The sequence below is a fragment of the Balaenoptera acutorostrata genome, chromosome 5 (assembly GCF_949987535.1).
Source record: "Balaenoptera acutorostrata chromosome 5, mBalAcu1.1, whole genome shotgun sequence".
NCBI classification, from domain to species: Eukaryota; Metazoa; Chordata; class Mammalia; order Artiodactyla; family Balaenopteridae; genus Balaenoptera; species Balaenoptera acutorostrata.
This window is the reverse complement of record NC_080068.1, coordinates 90165948-90186616: the sequence shown is the minus strand read 5'-3', so window position 1 is coordinate 90186616 and position 20669 is coordinate 90165948. Positions and strand designations below refer to the sequence as shown.

At 42.2% G+C, this 20669-nt stretch overlaps 1 long non-coding RNA gene across 1 annotated transcript in view; it reads left to right on the top strand.

Moving 5' to 3' along the window:
- LOC103009836 (uncharacterized) overlaps positions 1-20669 on the top strand; it is a 156642-nt gene that overhangs the window by 115707 nt on the left and 20266 nt on the right. The window contains exon 3 of the long non-coding RNA XR_449834.1: positions 12388-12486. This is a non-coding gene — a long non-coding RNA (uncharacterized LOC103009836). The remainder of the gene's footprint in view (positions 1-12387; positions 12487-20669) is intronic.

The following is a 20669-nucleotide window of genomic DNA, read 5'->3' as shown; positions in this document are numbered from 1 at the left end:
CCGTGGCTCCGAATCTTCCCCCCTCCTCCACCAGCAGTCTCCGCCCGCGAAGGGGCTTCCTAGTGTGTGGAAACATTTCCTCCTTCACAGCTCCCTCCCACTGGTGCAGATCCCGTCCCTATTCTTTTGTCTCTGTTATTTCTTTTTTCTTTTGCCCTGCCCAAGTACGTGGGGATCTTCTTGCCTTTTGGGAGGTCTGACGTCTTCTGCCAGCGTTCAGTGGGTGTTCTGTAGGAGCAGTTCCACGTGTAGATGTATTTCTACTGTATCTGTGGGAAGGAAGGTGATCTCCGCGTCTCTTCCGCCATCTTGCCGATTCCCCTCCCTGCTTCTTTTTTGTTATATTCACTAGTTTGTTGTATTTTTAGCTTCCACATATAAGTGATATCAGAGTATATGTACATTTTAATGAGGAAAGAGAACCCGTAGCCTTTATCAGATTCTGAAGGAGGGCTCTGAATTATTAAAAAATATAATGATAATACTAAGATGAAGTAATGGGAAAACAAAGAAGATTCAGAGACTGGCTTTTCCATTCTACTCATTTTCTTCTCTCTATCTCAAAAACACCAAAGTTATTTTTGACTGACTATCTTTTTTATGCTGTCCTCCTTCCTTAAATGCTGTCCCCTCAACATGTTTTTCAGCTAACTCCTCTACATCCTTTGGACCCCAGAACTTTCATCAAGTCTTTCCTGACTACTTTAGGTCACATGGATTTAATTTCTTCCTGCTCAGAATTCCTATAGAACACATGCTGTATCCTACACAATTTACCCTTGAATTTTATAGTGTCTGTCATTATTGTTTCACAAAGTGGATTTTTTCATGCTAATAGATTAACAGATCTTTGGGCAGAGGGACCACATTGTAGATTAGTGGCTCAGAGTGCACACGTGGCTGAGTCTTTTTCCCTTACCACGTGCCCTTGGGCAAGCTATTAAACCTCCTCACCGCTTGGTTTTCTCTTCTGTAGAATGATGATAAGAACAGAACCTTCACCGTTCAGTTCATGGAAGGATAAATGAGGTAACGCATGAAAGGTGCTTAGCACCAAACAATAGAAACAAATACATTGATTTTTATTGATTGTAAAACAATCATTGTAAAACAATACATTGATTTTAACTATTACAGCATATTTATTATTACCTTCTATTTCTACCTTCTACTACAGGGGCTTCTCTGCTCTCACTCTTGAATTCTGAGACACTGCGAAAGCCACTTAAGCCTATTTAGTCTTCGTTTCCTCATCTTTGAAACAAGGTGATAATATTTGTAAATAGGTTTCTTGTAGGCTTCAAATGAGATAATGAACGTAGTATTGTTTTGGAACCCTAACCGCACAACAACCCCAGCCAGGAGGTCAGAGTCCTTCCCTAGATTTTCAAACTGAAGCCTTAATCTCCATTGTGATGTATGAGATAACAGCTTCCAGGAGTAAAGTCACCAAACTTTCTTACCGAAGTTAAGAGAAAACACAGGTGATACGCAGAAAGAAGCTGATCTGGGAGAGGGAGTGAGGGATGCAGTGAGCCCCTCGGTCTCCTTAACCCAGGCTCTTTCCCTGCCTTCGTGCTTTACCTGAATCAATGACACCAGCACCCTCCACTGGCCTCCGTGGCCTGCTCTTTCAAAGAAGCTAGTTAGAGCCAGGTATCTGTCTGGGCCTCTGGAGGAACCTTTGACGAATACAGAGAGGCAAGAACAAAGCTAGCAATTCAGCAACAGAAAGGATGGCAGGGCACAAGCGAATTTTTCTCTCTTCGTGATTTGTTTCCAATCAAAAGAGAAATGGAGGAAATCTTGGCAACTTTAGAGAGAAGTCAGGCAGCATCCCTGCCACTGTCCAGACAGAGCAGAGGAGGGATCAACACTCTTCTCTCCACGGAATTTGAGGTACACATTTTCCTCTCGACTTGTGGAGCCCCCAGACGTTTGGGAGAAGCACTCCAATGCAGTGCAGGGTTTCGGCGAAAGCTTGCTCCAGGGCACTTGAATCCTTTCAGACGGTGGCAGCAACCCTGACCCTTCCAGTGTGGTAAAAAACTAAAGTTTTGGGGGTTGAGGAAAACTGGAGCTTCATCAATTATGCTGATTGGGCTCTTATTAAGACATATGTAGTTTTGTGGCTAAAAAAACTTAACAGAAGGAAGGTTACACACATCTCTAGAATCTAGGGCTTAAATTACCTTTCCAGCCAGGAAATAAATGTTACCTAAATGCCTAACCTGAAACCCTGAAGCTGTAGTCAGAGCTTTTACACATGTGTGTGTACACGCACGTACGTATATGAGGTACATGACGTATGTATACGTTATCTGTATATCACTGTATCCTGGTAGCTGCAGAGATGTATAAGACTTGGTCCAACACAGATTTTTTCCAAGGCCAAGGAGATAATGAAAATCACCCCCCAGGAGACCTTTTTGAGAGGAAAGGGATCCTTTGGCTATTTCAATATAAACTCCTTTGCATTCAATTCAGTTGGAAAAACATTCACTGTGCCCGGAAGATCTCTGAGTAGGGTGTTGCCGGGAATGCATATTAGAGTCCCACTCAGCCCTCTTCAAGGACCTGGTGATGGAGGAAAGGCTCTAATGATTGTCCTGATTGTCCTTACATGAAATTCAGCACTACCTCGAGGATGACTGTTAGAATAAGGTTCCAGCCTAATCACACTTGTCATATTTGCCAAGCCACTGAGGGCTTTGGTGTAGAACAGAAGCCTTTCAAACTCCAATAACAGCCTAGATAAAATGTGAAAACAACCTTTTATCCTTTTTTCCTAACGTCAGGCTCCAAATGATGAAGTTCACGTAAGACAAGACAGCAGTGCAGCAAACAGCTGATGGCAAAAGTGTCCTCACTTGCCTTGTCGTTTAGGTGACTTGGGAGGAGGCTCGTCAGAAAGATGTGATGCAGATTGGGGCAGACCATTAACCAGCTGGGTGTCTCCCATGAGGGGGTTGAAATCACCCTTACCAATTGCTTGAGTCAGGTTGTACAAAAGCTATCAGCTGCTACTAGCTTTTGACTTACCACCGGTTTCTTCTAGTCATTTCTTATTACTGTCTTCAAGCATAAACGCTTCTGTAAGACGACTGCATTTACCCTTTGGGTAACGTGTGCTTGGGAGGAACTTATATTTTCAGGGGAGGATTTGGGGTAGAAGAGGAGGCAGTGGAGGTTGGTGGGGGCATCGAGGCTACAGATGAGGTTTTGCAATTATGGGTGTGCACAAGGCAACCTTGTTTCCGAATGATTCCAGGACGCCCTGGAGCCTCCGTGCCTCCCGCAGGTGGTTTTACTGCCTCTGTAGTAGATCTCTGCTTGTAGGTGACAGTGCTATAGGTGAGACAGAGGCAGTGCAAATGTCTCCACCTGTACCCACCGCACCCACCTGCATACCTTACAGCAAGCTTGAGCAGAGCAATCAGAGAAGGGGAAAAAACACGGCATAACGAAACAAAACAAAACAAAAATTCACGCAGTGACAAAGGAAATACACAAGGTAGACAGGATTAGTAAGCAACTGTAATGATGGGTTTGGGGTTAGCTCTGCGTTTTAAATTAAAATCTGAAAATAAATTCCTGTCGGTTAGGAAGAACTAAGCATCTCCTTGTGAACTGTCCACAGCTGCTCAGATGCTGATTATCTTTCTTTTCTGCAGGCATTTTGGGGAAATAAGCAAGGAAGGAAATAAACCCGCACTGTTTGAAATGCTTCCTTTCATACACTCCATCGTGTCCTCTGGCCATTGTCACCTCAGGCAGCTTGGTGGTTCACCGTAGTCATTCTGTTGTGTGAAGGTGGAAGGCCAGGGATTTCAGAAGACTTAAGGGCATCTTTCTCCTCTAAGGATGCAGGAGGCTCCATGGCTGCCCATATTCCTTTGCGCCACTGGAGTATGATCTGGTTGGGGTGTTGTGTCGCCTTGGTTCTAAGGGGACCACCCCCTGGAACTAGCATCTCATCCCTGCATCCATTTCAGAATTAAATCCTCCTGACTTTTTAAGGATTTCATCTCTCCCAGCTTCATTCGGGGTCATTGACTTCGGACTGTGTTGAGGTTGTGATACATTTTTCACAGCCCCTCACTTCTTTGTCTCTCCCCCAGCCCACATACTTCTAAGTTGGCTCCTTTGATATATTCTCTTCTACTTGGGTGCATCCTGGTTTTTGATAGTGCATGATGAGAAGTCAGCAATTAGGAATGAGCGATGCTCCAGGAATCAGAACAGAAGAATTGGGCTCTTGTCACAAGTAGGCTACAACTTTATGACCTTGGGCAACCTCTTTTAATTCAGAGCCTTATTTATTTATTTTTTAAAACTTATCTGTAAAATGGGGCTTATTATCTCTATCACAGGGGTGTCGCGAGGATCAAATACAATAATGGATCATTAAAAAACCTATGAAGATTGGAGTCCTCTGTGCAGTTGAAGTAATACATCTCTATTGTCTCTGTTTTGACTCAGTTTGGTTTTAGAAAGAATGTGGGTTTCTATTCGAGACAGATCTGCACTGCTAGGATTTTGGCTTCTGGATTCAGGTTTGAGCACAATTAAAATGGAGGCTGCCATTAACCACAAGATTCCATACAACTGTCTTGGATGTGTATTTCTGTGGTACCCCCGTATTTTTCCCCATTATTTGAGTCTGGTAAAAAGAAAGCCATGGACTGAGGATAATTTTTTTATAGAGTGTACTTCAGACAACTCAAAATCAATAGTTGTCTTTGTTGAAGGCACCCAGGAAAGTAGAACATAAGGAATCATAGGGGTTTACTATTGCTTTTTGAGGCCAATGGTAAAGCTTTATGGTACTCTCATAAAATGTGTGGTTGAGTACAAGTGAAATTATATTTCATTATAGTTTATCATTGTCTGATGATGGATAATACTGTCTTTTGTAAAACTTGATATTTAATATATATGTGGTCAAAGAACTGAAGTCTTTGTTTCTCTCCTCCTAGTGGCTTAGTATTTAAAAGGCAGCTAGAGAAACTGAGGGTGGAATTAACGATGGGGATGACAGACTATGAAGGCAGCTGTGGCTTTTCAGAGACCCAAGGGATCCAGAAAAAAATTTGTTAATGATAACTTCTTGCTTAGAATGCCCTTGGCATAAAAGTGGGTAGTTTTAACACCAGTAATAACAGTAATAGGTAATAGTCATAATCATAACTAATGCACATAGAATATCCCAGCCTTTGAGCTTATCATTTTACATGCATTATCTCATCTGAGCCTCATCTCACAACCTTCCTGTGAGTTAAGCACCATTATTATCCTGATTTTACTGGTAAGAAAACTGGGTCTGAGAGAGACTAAGTTGCCCAAGCTTGCTCATCTAGTAGGAGAAAATTTTGTTTCCGTGGAGTGGCAGAAGGTGACTAGTCACTCATCAAACCTGATTTTGCTTCTTCTCTGGCACACAGCTATGCTGCATCTCCCAGCTTCCATGCAGGTAGGTGTGGCCATGGACCAAGTTCTAGCCAATGGGATGAGAGGGAAGTAATGTGCAGAAAGCTCACCAAGACTGGCCTATATAGCCTCCCATAATCTATCTTCCAGGCTCTTTTCCTGTGCACTGTCTAGGCTTAAAGGACTCTAAACTCAAGGGAATGGCAGAGATACTAGCCCGAAAGAGCCTGAGACCCTGAGTGACCACATGGAGGAGAGCAGCCTGACAATGATGAACACTTGCTCTCTATTTTTTTTTTTAAGTGATGCTTATGGGATAAACTTTATTTATTTATTTATTTTTAATTTTTATTGGAGTATAGTTGCTGTACAATGTTGTGTTAGTTTCTACTGTATGGCAAAGTGAATCAGCTATATATACATATATCCCTTCTTTTTTGGATTTCCTTCCCATTTAGATCACCACAGAGAATTGAGTAGAGTTCCCTGTGCTATACAGTAGGTTCTCATTAGTTATCTATTTTATACATAGTATCAATAGTTTATATTTGTGAACCCCAATCTCCCAATTCATCTCACCCCCTCTCTTCTCCCTTGGTATCCATACTTTTGTTCTCTACGTCTGTGTCTCTATTTCTGCTTTGTAAATAAGATAGTCTATACCAATTTTTTTTCAGATTCCACATATATGCATTAATATACGATATTTGTTTTTCTCTTTCTGACTTACTTCTCTCTGAATGACAGTCTCTAGGTCCATCCACTTCTCTACAAATGACCCAATTTCATTCCATTTTATGGCTGAGTAATACTCCATTGTATCTAAACTCAACTCTATCTAAGTGAGAAATCAACTTCTATTATGTCCCACTATTGAAATGTTGCTGCTTATTTGTTACAGCAGCTTTTTAGCATTTATCCATAGTACACAATCAATATATTCCTGGAAAAGATATACTGTTGAGTAGTACATTGCTCTCTACTTCCATGTGTTGTTATAGAAAGAAGTTCACTCATGAAGAAAAACTAAATCAACAGATATTCCATATCGTGGTGACTGAGAAGCCCATGATGTCTTTGTCTGCTGGAGTTCAACAACGTATTTTACTATAACATACCTTTGGTCTTTTGTTCCTTTTTTTGTTCTATCCTATTTCTCTCCTTCTTTCCTTCCCTTCCTTTCTACTGAGTGCCTGTGGTGTTCCAAGAAGAAAATAAATGAATGTAATCCCTGTCCTTAAGGAGCTCAGAGCCAAAGAGTGGGTCGAGATAAATACATATATAATTATACTACAGTGTGGTAATGACAGAACACCTGCACTCTGGGAGCACAGAGGAGGGGTACTGACTTGACCAGCGAGGGGCAAGGAAGGCTTAGAGAAGGTGGGGACTGAGGGGAATTTCCTGGGATGTGGGACTTTCAGTGTAAACCCTAGCAATTCCCACACAGATCTGGACAAGTTAGTCACCGTATGTGGAGGTAATGTCTTTATCTCTTCTCAAAGGATGAGCAGGAGTTTGGGGAGAGCATTCTAGACCAAGGGCCAGCATGTGTGCTGGAGGAAAAAGTGCAAGACTTCACTGTGGAAAATGAGACTGGAGAGTTAGGCGAGAGACAGACAATGAAGGGCTTTGTAAACCATGTTAAGGAGCTAAGGGGCTGATGGCAGAGACTGAAAGCAGCAAGATAAGGAAGGATGCCACTGCAGAGTCCAACCCAAGTCAGGTAGAGAGGAGAGGCCATTTGTTTAGAAGGCAGAATCTTTAGTACTTGGTCGTTGATGAAACAAAAGGATCTAGAGAGAGAGAGAGAGCAGATCCAGGATGACCTGCAGGTGTTTAGAAGAGTAATTTCCCAGTGACTAGAATTTTAGCAGAGAGCCTTCCTTTCTCCAAGCCTGTGTGTTGTGCTATGTGCCTTGTCTGTGCCCTGTGGTCGGGTCACCTCGCCATCCCCCCACACTCCACCCAGGGAGAGCAGCTCTTGCTTCAAGGGCTTAGCAGGGTGCCTTCTGCACACCTCCTGGCACAGTGGTCCCAGTGCAGAGCAACCGGTTACTGAGGCCACCCAATGAAGGGGTTAAAAACCTACCTTAGTGGGGTTTGCAGAACTTAAATGACCTGTCCAAGGTTACACAGCTAGTAGGTAGGCAAGGAAGAGTTGACCCCCGGTTGTCCAATTGTCTTATTAATAAAACACAATACAGCTTTTTATTTTGATCCTTCCATAGGAAAGGATGAAAGGGCAGCTTGAGTTCCTTACAAAGTTTAATATCTGCCTTCCCTGTTTCAATATATGGACTATGTCTCCTTCAAACTTGTATCTCCAGCACCTGTCACTGTTCCTAACATATATGAGTAAATGCTTGATTGAATTCTGAATGAATACTGGCCAACATGGACCTCCTGCCATTGTAGAGTAGAGTAGATAAAGGATATATAGCACAGTTATCCTAAACGGAAACATTTTTTTATCTTAGCACAAGAAATCTGAACAGGATAATGTACAGCCCAGAGGATTTATATTTATTTGATCCCAATTTGATTTTTGGTTTTAATTTTGTTTTGAGACTTGTCAAAAGAATTAACATCTAAACAAAACCGATGTTCACAGGTATCCTCAATATCCACCAAGAACTTTTAGAAAATAGATAATTTTCTTTTTTCTTGTAAGGCCTAAGACTTTACTTTTAGATTTAAAACTGCACCTAAGCTTGCTGGAGAGATTCAATCAAGAAAATGTCACACTATGGTTCCATCTACTGAATTACTTGCTAACACTGAGGCCCAGTTAAAAAGGTGGACTTGACATTAGGGGGAAAAATGTCTCACCAAGATCCTAGAGATTTTTAGTGGCAGTAGGACTCCTTCAAGGAGAGTGGCCTTGAGTGATCTGTCCTTTAATATAAAATATCACTCAGCAAGCTGTACTCTCTGATAATTTTTATAGCAAAACATAACATGTTTTCCAGCAAGGTCAGAAATGTCAATAAAAAGGGACAAATGGACTTGCCTGTGATTCTCAATTTTGAAAACAGTCTGATCTCTTTAGCGCCCTGGTGCTGAGACTTGAAAAGCAAGTATAATTTCAAAGGGACTCTTGAGGCTGCCCTATACTTTTAACCAGGGCATCCGCCCGTGCGGCCAGGGTGTCCTTTGGGGGATAATGTAGTACTTTGACCTCGGGTCAAGGGATATTGGCACCCAGGAAAAAGTGTGTTACATAGCTGCCCCTGGATCCACCTTTGAATTGGGTTTGACAGTGGTTAAAAGAGGTTTGGGGTAAAAAAAGAAACTTCCTATGTAACTAATGGACTGTGTTAGTTTTTTATTGATGCATAGTATATGACCACAAATGTAATGGTTTAACACGACCCTCGTTTATTATCTCACGGTTCTGTAGGTCAGAAGTTGGCGGTGGCAGGGGAGGGTGGTGGTGGAGGGGAGTTTGGCTGCCTTCTTACAGTCTTATAGGCTGAAATCAAGATATAGGCCAAGCTATGCTCTCATCTGTGGGATGTGGGGAAGAGTCTACTTTAATGCTTATTTGGGTTGCTGGGAGAATTCGGTCCTTTGGGGTGTAGGTTCCTTGGAATGTAGGAATGGTTTCTTGCTGGCTGTGGTCTGGGGTCACCCTCAGTTCCAGGAGGCTGCTCTCAGGTCCGTGTGTCCCCCTTCATCTTCAGACATCAACTGCATATTGAATCCTCCTCGCTTTCGGATTCTCTCTGACTTTCTCTTCTTCGACCAGCAGAGAAAATTTTTGCTTTTAAATGGTGTGTGATTAGATTATGCTTATCCAGTTACCTTTGTATTTTAAGGTTAACTGATTTGGGACTTTAATTACATTTGCAAAATTCCATTATAAAGAGCACCTATAAAGCATTATAGATTATAGGTTATAGGTTATAGATTAGTGTTTAAGTGAATAACTTGGTACCAGAAACTTTAAAGGTCATTTTAGAATTCTGTCCACCACAGGACCAATGTAAATGATCTGCTTTGCATGTACTACTTAATCTAAACCTTTGAACAATCTATAAGGACACAAGTTAATTGCCTAATTCACCCACCCAGTAAGTGATGCAGCTGGCATTCGATCCCAGTCTATTCTGAATCTAAAATCAGTGCTTTTCCATGGTAATAATGATAACGATATTCACAAGAACAACACTCTCTACGTGCCAGGAACTGCCACTTTTCATGTGCTAACTCATTTCACCTTCAAAACAACTCTGTACTACAATCTTGGTACTATTATTGCTCTCATTTTGTGGGTGAAGAAGCCACGGAGGAACCAGCCAGCTCTCAGTACTCTCATTAGTATAATTCAACCACTCCAGTTAATCTCTACTTCTTTGTATCAGCACAGCATGTGGGAATTCAAAGAGCAAGCAAAAACTTGACCAACATCCATTCTAGGTGCTCACAAATTTCCTAGCTGGGTTACCTCTCTTGCAGGCATGTTTTCCTCACCTGCACACTTGGATGTGACACCTTTTAAGACTTTCATGGTGTTAAAGCAAAAGTTGTTTAACAGGCAAGGAAGACTCTACTGAAGACTATTCCAACAGGGAAGAGAGGCCAGAACACAGTCTGAGTTTAACTCTGCTGAAGCCAAGGGCTAGAGAGCTTTTAAGAGCTGGGATAGGAGGATCCCAGGCCATCCTCGTTTGCTAATTGGTTTCACTGAAAGGAAAAATAAAGTTTCTCATGTCTTCATGACAGGAGGTAGTTTTACAGCTTGGAGAAAGGTGCCTGCCATAGTTAGGCTCCTACCCTCCCAGAGAAACTGAGAGATAGGGCCATCCCCTTCCTCCAAGATTACATTTCCAATGGATGACTCCCAGGTCCTTGAGAAAGACCTTCTTGGTCCCTAAAACTGTCAGGAAGCCTTTAAAAAGATTTACATCTCAAAGGAGCAAAGAAAGAATTTATAAGTTTTTTAAAGCAAATGCTTTAAGAGAAGGGAGGTCAGGGCTTACAGTCAGGAAGAAATCTGTCTAAAGTTTCATCAGGGGAGGGACATGGTAAGGCCACCTTGGTCGACTGTGAAGACTAAACAGATAATGTACGCTATTGTGCCTTCTAATCTGAAAAGTAATATTCAAGTATCACTTCCTCCAGGAAACTCTCCTTGACAATTTAAGTCTAAATTCTGGGCTCTTTCTCTGTGGTCCCAGAGCTCCTGATCTGTCATATGTAATATTAATATTAGTCTAAGTAAGTGCCCATCAACAGTACTATAAACAGATATGTAAGTAAATAGCATACATATATACTATAAATAGAAGTATGTATAAACAGATATGGTACCTGTATGTGCATGAATGCTATAGCCATTAAAGATTGCATTGAAGAAGAAATTTAGTAACTTAGAAAAATGTGTATGATAGATTTTTATGTTAAATAAAGGCAAATTATAAAACACTATGAAAAATATGATCCCAATTAAGCAACACAACAAAGAAATAAAACCCAAAGAGCTCCATTCTTCCTGATCCATTGTTTAGTGCATGGGCTAGCAGCCTGGTAGGAAAGAAGGTTTGGGGGAAGGATATATAATAGGACTGTGATTAGCCTTTCTTGCTCTGGCTCTATCTGCATCCTCAGCCTTGACTTAATGTTATTAGTTGATTGATTAATTGATGGAAATGTTTATTTGCACCAGTTGCCCCCTATGTACCTGGCCAAGAAGAGCTGCCCAGAAATGGCATGAACTACATCAGTAGATAATGAGTTTGCCGTCACAAGAGGTATTCAAGCAGAGTCCAAATGGCCACTTATCAGAAATGTGATGAAGAGACTTCTAGCCTCATATAAACCAGCTAATTACCTTTGTGAGACCTGAGACCCTCCTAGTTTGAGGGAGGGTCTCATGAGAAGGGTGTTAATTAGCAGGTTCCCTCTCCTGTAATCCCCGGACAGAACAGGAAGCACAGTGAGGCTTCTAGGAACTGAGATGGGGGAGCTGGCAAAGCCTTTGAGAGCTAAGGCAATCACTCTCTCTCAGGGGTTGCGAGGTATCTCTGCTCTCTTCTTTCCTCTGCAGGTGCATCTTGCATGACCTTTGCTAACCCAGCCTCTAAGCCACAAAATCTTTCTTTCAGCAAACTACCACTACCAGTGTCCTTGGGTGAAAAAGAGAGACACAGAGAGAGAGAGAGACAGAAAGAGAGAAAGACAGAGAGAAACAGACAGACAGACAGAGAGATTTCGATTCAGTGGTGCACGTGTGATCGGGAGAGAAACTACTATCACAACTTAAAGTAATGAAAAATATATGAGTTGGTAAATATACTCAAACCTTCCCCAGAAAGTTCCCCTATACATGGGGCAAATTTTCACGGTAGTTTCTGTTTACCAGAATCTACTTCATCGCCTCTCCTTTCTGCATCAGATTGTTCGACACTGCAGTGATAACTTGAGAATTCTATCCAGGGTCCCTGTGTAGCTGATTAGAAAAGCATTCTGAAGTTGGCTCTCTGAATTGTTATTTGGAATATACTATCTAGAATCCAAATGGCTTATCGAAATATTTTAGCTCAATTATTCAGATTATAGGCATAAACTTGTGTTTTTGTGTTAATCTGAAGTCATTTCCTATATTTGTTCAGTGAGCAGAGCCAGCTAAGCAGGGAATCGAAAACATCTTTTAAAATATAGAAAACACTGGGAGTAAAATTCCCTCCTTTGTGTCACAGTGAGACCCTATGTTACAGCTGCCTGATGGTTCTATAACCTTTAATGATATCCAGCTTCCTCACTGGTTATCTTTGCCTGGAGCTGCAAAGATTTCCTTAATAATTTATGCCACATTTTTCATTTCCGTTCACCTCATCACGTAATCAGCAGAGTTGTAATTCCTCTTCCCCTACTACATCTTCATTTTCGACCCCATTACCTGTACGAGCTCCAAAGCCTCACCGTCCTTGGCATGGCGTTTCTGTCTTCTAGGTGCTCTCCTGGGTCTCTGGCAATCTGCTGCCTTCTAATTGGTGCAGATGCGAGTAGGAAGATGAGCAGAGCACACAAGGGAGGAAGCAGATTCTCCTGGTAAGTAAGGGGTCCTTGGGGACCAAGGCACTTTGGGGAAGATGCTTTAACACTGTCAAGCACAGTGAAAGAGCAATTTGTGGAGTCCTGTTCCATGACATTTTTTCTTACCTTTCAAAGGGGTATTTCCAAAGCCTGCACTGGTGTTGGCTTGACCTCTTGAAGTGCACACCTAAGCAAGCTCAGAATTATAATGATAAATATCACTTATTGACCAGATGCTTCACAGATGAAGAACCTAAACCTCTGAGAACATAAGCAATTGGCCAAGAGTCTTAGTCCATTTAGGCTGCTATAAACGAATACTATAGACTGGTGGCTCATAAATAATGTAGACAACAGAAACTTATTGCTCACAACTCTAGAGGTTAGGAAGCCTAAGATCAAGGTGCCAGGCATTCCTCATCTGGTGAAGGCTGGCTACCTGTTTCATAGATTGCTGACTTCTCACTGTATCCTCACATGGTAGGAGGGGCAAGGGCATTCTCTGGGGTCTCTTTTATGAGGGCACTAGTCCCATTCATGAAGGCTACACCTTCATGACCTCATCACCTCCCAAACTCCACCTCCAAATACCATCCCATTGGGAGTTACGTCTCCACGTATACATTTTGAGAAGACGCAAACATTCAGCCTGTTGTGATGGAGACAAATTGGTGTGGGAGATATGCTATTTTTGGCAGAATGGCCAGGGAAAGGCTTTCTGAAGCAGTGATAATTACTGAGAACCGAGTGATTCAGCAGAGTCTCCAATGAAGCAGAGCCAGCGGGAGCTGCAGCAACATTTGTATAGACTTTCCTCTGCTGTTAGTCACATCTTGACTCTTCAAGTTCAATAACAACACGATGAAGTTTGTAGTGGGACCTCGATATGGACAGTCTGTGGCCCGGATATCACTTTTTTCATCCACGGGAAGCTTCCTTCTGGCTAGGTTCAGGGTAGCCCATGGGAGGTTAAAAAGAAGGAGGTAGAAAGGGCTGGGTCTGGGCGCCAGAAAAAGGCACAACCAGCCTACTGAGAAATCTTGGGAAAATGATTTCACTTTTAAGGATCTCAGATTTCTTGCCTATTAATTTATAGAGTTGGCTGGAAGCGGTGTGGGTATTGGAAGGAAAGCATGCTACTTCATCTCTATGGTACATCTGGGAGTCCTCACCTTCAATTTATCCATTAAAGTTATTCCAGAACAATTTACATTTTCAAAAATAACTAAAGCTGATATTTATTAACCTCCAGCCCCTATACATTTTATATACCCTCTTAGCCCTCACAACTTTACAAAGTAGCTGCCTTTATTATCTCCATTTTATAGATGAGGAAACTGAGGCACAGAGAGATTAGGAAAAGGAAAGGAGTCTAACATTTAGTGAACATTCACTCTTACAAGGGGCTGCATGTGGTGACCTCAAGAGATGATCATGTTTTATTACCATACTAACTGCCTGCTGGACCTCTTAAAGTCTTCATTTTACAAACAGGGAATCCGAAGCTCAGTGACCTTATACAATTAGCTCAAAGGAAGCAAACAAAAAGGGCATTTTTTATAATTTGCCTTTATTTAACATAAAAATCTACCAGCTCTGTGCTGCTGCAACTGTCTCTTCTTTTGCCACACATCATGTGTAGCTGGCAGATGGCTGATGTTTCTTTACCAGCAGTGAGGAAGGTGGACTTCTCTCTGCTCTCGTAGATACATCACTCCTAGAGGACTCTTGGCATATTCCCAGTTACAATGCTGGGCTTTGTAAGTGTCATGTGAGTTATAGGGCCCTGGTGTCTAACTGTACCTGTCAATATTGCCAGTGAGGAACTAGTACCAACCTCATAGAATTTTTTATGAGGACTGAATGACAGGATAGATCTAAAGTGCCTCATCCATGGATACATAAGAGGTACCTGATGAATGGTCTCTATTGTCATTATTGGGAAATATGTCCCTTCTTCTTTTGTCTCCAAACCTGAGCTCTGCACTTTACATTGGATTAAATACAAAATAGATGCTTGATGAATAAGTGTAAAAAATAATAAGTTAAAAACTTGGAGTTTGGGGACCTGGATAACTCGTCCAGTGTCTGCCATCATTACTGTGAGACCATTCAGAAGTTACTTACCATTTCTGAGTTTTCTCCCTTGTATTAATATCATGGGGGAGTGGTCCTGCATGATCTCTATGACCCTTTCTAACTAGGGATTCTTAAATTATTTAATTTAAAACCAATAAAACCTAAGTTAATTTTCCTCCTCTTGTCACTGCTTAGAGACAGTGCTTTATCTGATACCAAAAATACCTGCTTTTTTGCTATCCATGTGGGTTTCTTTGTGTGTAGACTGGGTTACACATTTTGGGCTTTAAAACAAGAGGGGATATCTCTCCTCTCTTTTCATTTTATTTTATGTTACTGGTTCTCCACTGAGGCCAGTTTGGCCCCTGAGGGGATGTTTGACAATGTCTGTAGACACTTTTGGTTGTGTCACTGGGGATGGGATGTTACTGGCATCTAGTAGAGGCCAGCGAGGCTGCTGAACATTCTACGATGTACAGGGTAGCACTCCACCCCTAACGACGAATTATTTGGCTCAAAATGTCAATAGCACTGAGGATGAGTACAGTCTCTACTGCAAACATATTCTCCAATGTTTCATGTGTGGAGAATATATTTGTGATGAATGAGACTCTCCTAACAGAGAGCTTGAAAGCACCGCTTCCCGTCATCTGCCCTGAGAGCAGGATGCTTGCAAGCAGAAATCTGGGCTTCGTGATTAAACGTGCATATAAAAATCCCCTGGTGTTTTAAAGGAGTCAGAAGAACAATGAGGGAGGCTATTACCATGCATCAGACTCCTGTACTTAGCAAACACATTACCTACCTGTAATGAAGGATTTCTGAGTAGTAAGGGTTGCAGCCTCTACAGGGGAATGTTTTAGCTGAGGGCATGCAGATTTTAGCTGCATGAATAATATCATCATTAATGGGAATCATTATGCCGCCCTGCACCGGAAATTTACCCCTGAATGGGTAGCAATATCCCACAGACGGAGGCCATTGAAAATCTGTTTCACTGGCAGGATACGTGGAGAAGGATTGCGTGGGAAGCAGTGTCAGCTGCCAGCTCATGAATGGCTTCAGGCCAACTAGTCTGTGTAGGGAGAGAGTAAGGCCAATAGGGCAACATTATGTAATAACCTGTGTGAGCTGGGGTGACACTGGGACAGGTCATTGGTCTCTGGTGCCCCCCCTCCCCTTTTGGAGCCTTTTCTGTTCATGTCATAGCACAACAGTTCTGTCGCCTGTCACTTCCCTAGGATAGAGCCTTCCTGACACCTCCTTAGAAAATGGGCTAATAAATTCATTCTAAGGTGATAAGTACTCAAGTATGACCTTGAGCCATACTCAAGGGGCAGGATCACTTGTGATTTAGAGGAATGCAGGCAGTGAGGCACCCACCCACCGGGCCACAGATGTTTGTTTTTCTAGAGGGTCTGCAAGGGTGTCGTCTCCAAGGATGTAATCTGCCTCTGCATAGATCCCTCAGGTCTTGAATTAAGTTGCTGTGGAGTCATTTCTTGCACATCACAATTTCTACACGTTCACTGTGCAAAGCAGTGAAGAAGCAGAGATGCTGTGTTGGAATTAGGAAGTGGAGGACCCGGGGAGTCAGGCCCCTGGGTTCCTGCCATGCCACCCCATGCTACACCACGCCACGCCACGGGGTCCTGGGGCACCTCTCTGGAATCACGTGGGCTCCCTGGAGCAGTGCTTCTCAAGCTTTTCCTCATCAAGGCCCACATAGAAAGAGGTACTGTGTGTTTGGAATCCGGAGTATGGGGAGAACTCTGCTCTAGGCTGGAGGTGAAGGCCCTGAGGGCTGAGAGCAGGTCAGGCATTGTGCAAGGTCTGGCCTGGGAAGCAGAGCCAGGGAGCAGAGCATGAAAATAACTGTCCTTGGGTGACCTTGACCAAGCCACTTTCATACCTTGAGACTGAAGTAAGTAGAGGATTTCAGCCGTGGTGTTAACTGGCACCGCACCAGAGTCAACAGGATTGAATTCATTCTTCAGTGCATTAAATAAGGATTCATGGAGCACCTGTTATGCACCAGTTGCTCCTCTAGCTGAAGAGGAGATGGGGCTTAATAAATCCTTGCCTTCAGGGAGTTTATATTCCAGCGGGGTGGGGGTGGGATAGGGCAGGGAACAAATAGACCACGAATAAATATGTCATATGTATAATCAGTGGGCTTCATAAAATAATGCAGGACGAGGGACTAGCTTGTGTGTGTGTGTGTGTGTGTGTGTGTGTGTGTGTGTGTGTGTGTGTGTGTGTGTGTGTTGGCTAACTAATACAGAGTGGTCAGGGGAGACCATTCTAGGGAAGTGGTCTTTGGTCTTTGAGCTGGAGCCAACCGTGGAAAGCTCTGGTGGAAGAGAGTTCCAGACACAGAGCACAGCGAGGGTGAAGGTCTGAGGTTAGAATATGATCAACATGCTCAAGAAACAGCAAGAAGCCCAGTTTCTGTCTTGGAAGGTTTTTAATCATCCCTGCCAATTCTTAGTCATTTGACAATTTCTATATTTTTTTGCATTTGATCCTTACCTTAAGGCTGTGAAGCTTATTGTAATCTATCATTTGCTATTTTCATACACGTGGAAATGAGGTTTGGGGAAGTGGAATAACTTGGCCATCCCATGATGCTTGGGAGTTTGGAAGCATGGGGCTAATCGCAAAATTTTAACTCGTGTTTACCTAGAAGCCAAAAGATATATGGATGTTTGTAGACAGACATCATTTTGAGTTATATTGAGGACTTTTAAAGGAAGGATTTCATTTGTTCCTCATAATGATCCTTTGTGGTAGGTCCTATTATAATTCCCATTTTATAGATGAGGAAAGTGAGACACATGAAAAGCAAAGTACTTGGGCAAAAGTTATGAGTAGCAAATGCAGAGGCAGAGTTTGAACCCCCGCCGACTGAATCCGAAGCCCATAATCGGAAGATGATCAGGACGTCCAGGCCCCTGTGAGTAGGGTGGGGTCAATCAGTCTTTCCCACTTGAAAGTCAAGGGCCTCTCTGGAGCCACTGGTGAGTCCTGTTTAATTCTGGCAGTGATCTGTCAGAGCCTGCCGGATACTTTGCAGTGTTCTTTGTATTTAAACACAAGAACCGGTATCCATTTTCATTCTGAGGCAGGCTTTTCTGCCAGATGGTAGGAAGTCCCAATCGTTACTACTTGGAGTATCACTCAAGCCACTTTCTACCCATCAAGTCTATTTATTTATTTGTAAACATCTTTATTGAAGTATAATTGCTTCACAATGGTGTGTTAGTTAACAAAGTGAATCAGCTACACATATACACACGTTCCCATATCTCCTCCCTCCCGCATCTCCCTCCCTCCCACCCTCCCCATCCCACCCCCCCAGGCGGTCACAAAGCACCGAGCTGATCTCCCTGTGCTATGTGGCTGCTTCCCACTAGCTATCTATTTTACATTTGGTAGTGTGTATATGTCCATGAAGGAAGATAGGAAGACATGAGCTTCAAAACACTGGATTGCAAATGTAAAATAGATAGCTAGTGGGAAGCTGCTGCATAGCACAGAGAGATCAGCTCGATGCTTTGTGACCACCTAGAGGGGTGGGATAGGGAGGGTGGGAGGGAGAAGCAAGAAGGAAGGGATATGGGGATATATGTATACATACAGCTGATTCACTTTGTTGTACAGCAGAAATTAACACAACATTGTAAAGCAATTATATTCCAATAAAGATGTAAAAACAAAAACAAAAGCATTGGATTCCTCCAGCCTCCTCTGAGTGTGGCCCCACTAAGTGTCTTGTACAAATAAGGAGCATTTTATAAACACAGAAGTGACAGTCTCATGTTCTGCAATGACTTTTCCTCATTGCTTCTTCCTTGTGTCAGAACAGGGACAAATCCCGGCCTTGTGATGCCTAGCCTCCATTTGGAGGAGCTGCAGAGCTCCAAGTTTTCGTGTGCTAGGGCATAAAGAAAGAAACTTCTCACCTCCCTCCGCCCCCTCACTTGTCGTGGGGTGATCAGAGCTGGAATTCAGATAAAGGTTCCTGCAGCTCTTGTGGTTCAACTCTGTACAAGGGCCCAGGCTGATGGCTTTGCAAGACCAGTATAACAATACCAATATCAAAAAACACAGTATTACATGAGAAGTTCACTTCTACTTGGGATAGTCATGTTTTTTCAGAAGACACAGCGTATGAACTTGTTCTCCTAAAATAAGTCAAATTACTTAACAATTCAACCTTGCAAACTGCAACTCCAGAGAAGGAGCCATTAGGCAACTGTCTCCTTGGGTAGCTTTCATCAGATGATGGCAATGCTCAGACAGGCTTTGGGTACCACTATGTAGTTCTTATCAGGGCATAGAGAGAATCTACTGTCCAAAATTCAGTCACTGATGCACTATTCCTTACAAGCTGCATGACCTTGAAAAGATCATTAGATATCTTAAAACCTCCATTTTCTTGGTTATATAATAGGGATAATAATACCCATGCCCAAAGATAGATTTTTGTAAGGTGGATCAGTCTAGGTTCTGAGTTGCAAGCAACAGAAACCAAATCTGGCTGAGTTAAGGAGAAATAGGATTTATTGAAAGAATCACTTGAAGTGATGGGGAACCAGGCATGGAGGCAGAAAGAAAAACAGCCAAAGCCAAGCCACAGGCTGGTCTGGAAGGGACACTATTACAGATAGTGGTGGAATTGCTGCTTCTTTCTCTCACTGGTTCCTTGTTCAAACTCTAGGGCAGGCACAACTGGTTGCTTGAAACTGGAGCATGTTCTTGGCTTTGGCTGCAAGGGATGCAACTTCCAAAGTAAGAGGCAGGCTCAGCCTCCTAGCAAGACTCATTAGGGGGAGAATTACTTAAATACAGGAAAGGAAATAAGATGATGGGAAGCCAAAAATAAAAACAAATATTTTTTTCATTTATTTCTGCTCTGATCTTTCTGATTTCTTTCCTTTTACTAACTTTGCGTTTTGTTTGTTCTTCTTTCTCTAGTTCCTTTAGGTGTAAGATTAGGTTGTTTATTTGAGATTTTTCTTGTTTCTTGAGGTAGGATTGTATTGCTATAAACGTCCCTCTTAGAACTGCTTTTGCTGCATCCTATAGGTTTGGATCATCATGTTTTCATTGTCACTTGTCTCTAGGTATTTTTGATTTCCTCTTTGATTTCTTTAGTGATCTCTTGGTTATTTAGTAACGTATTGTTTAGCCTCCATGTGTTTCTGTTTTTTACGTTTTTTTCCACTGTAATTTATTTCTAATCCCATAGCGTTGTGGTCGGAAAAGATGCTTGGTATGATTTCAATTTTCTTAAATTTACCAAGGCTTCCTTTGTGACCCAAGATGTGATCTATCCTGGAGAATGTTCCGTTTGCACTTGAGAAGAAAGTGTAATCTGCTGTTTTTGGATAGAATGTCCTATAAATATCAATTAAATCTATCTGATCTATTGTGTCCTTTAAAGCTTGTGTTTCCTTACTAATTTTCTGTCTCAATGATCTGTCCATTGGTGGAAGTGAGTTGCTAAAGCCCCCACTATTATTGTGTTACTGTTGATTTCCTCTTTTTTAGCTGTTAACATTTGCCTTATATATTGAGGTGCTCCTATGTTGGGTGCATATATGTTTAGAATTTTTATATCTTCTTGGATTGATCCTTTGATCATTATGCAGTGTCCTTGTCTCTTGTAACATTCTTTATTTTAAAGTCTATTTTTTCTGATATGAGTATTACTACTCCAGCTTTCTTTTGATTTCCATTTGCATGGAATATCTTCTTCCATCCCCTCACGTTCAGGCTGTATGTGTCCCTAGGTCTGACGTGGGTCTCTTGTAGACAGCATATATATGGATCTTGTATTTGTATCCATTCAGTGAGCCTGTGTCTTTTGGTTGGAGCATTTAATCCATTCCCATTTAAGGTAATTATTGATATGTTTCTATTACCACTTTCTTAATTGTTTTGGGTTTGTTTTTGTAGGTCCTTTTCTCCTCTTGTATTTCCCATTGAGAGAAGTTCCTTTAGCATTTGTTGTAGAGCTGGTTTGGTGGTGCTGAATTCTCTTAGCTTTTGCTTATCTGTAAAGCTTTTGATTTCTCCGTTGAATCTGAATGAGATCCTTGGCAGGTAGAGTC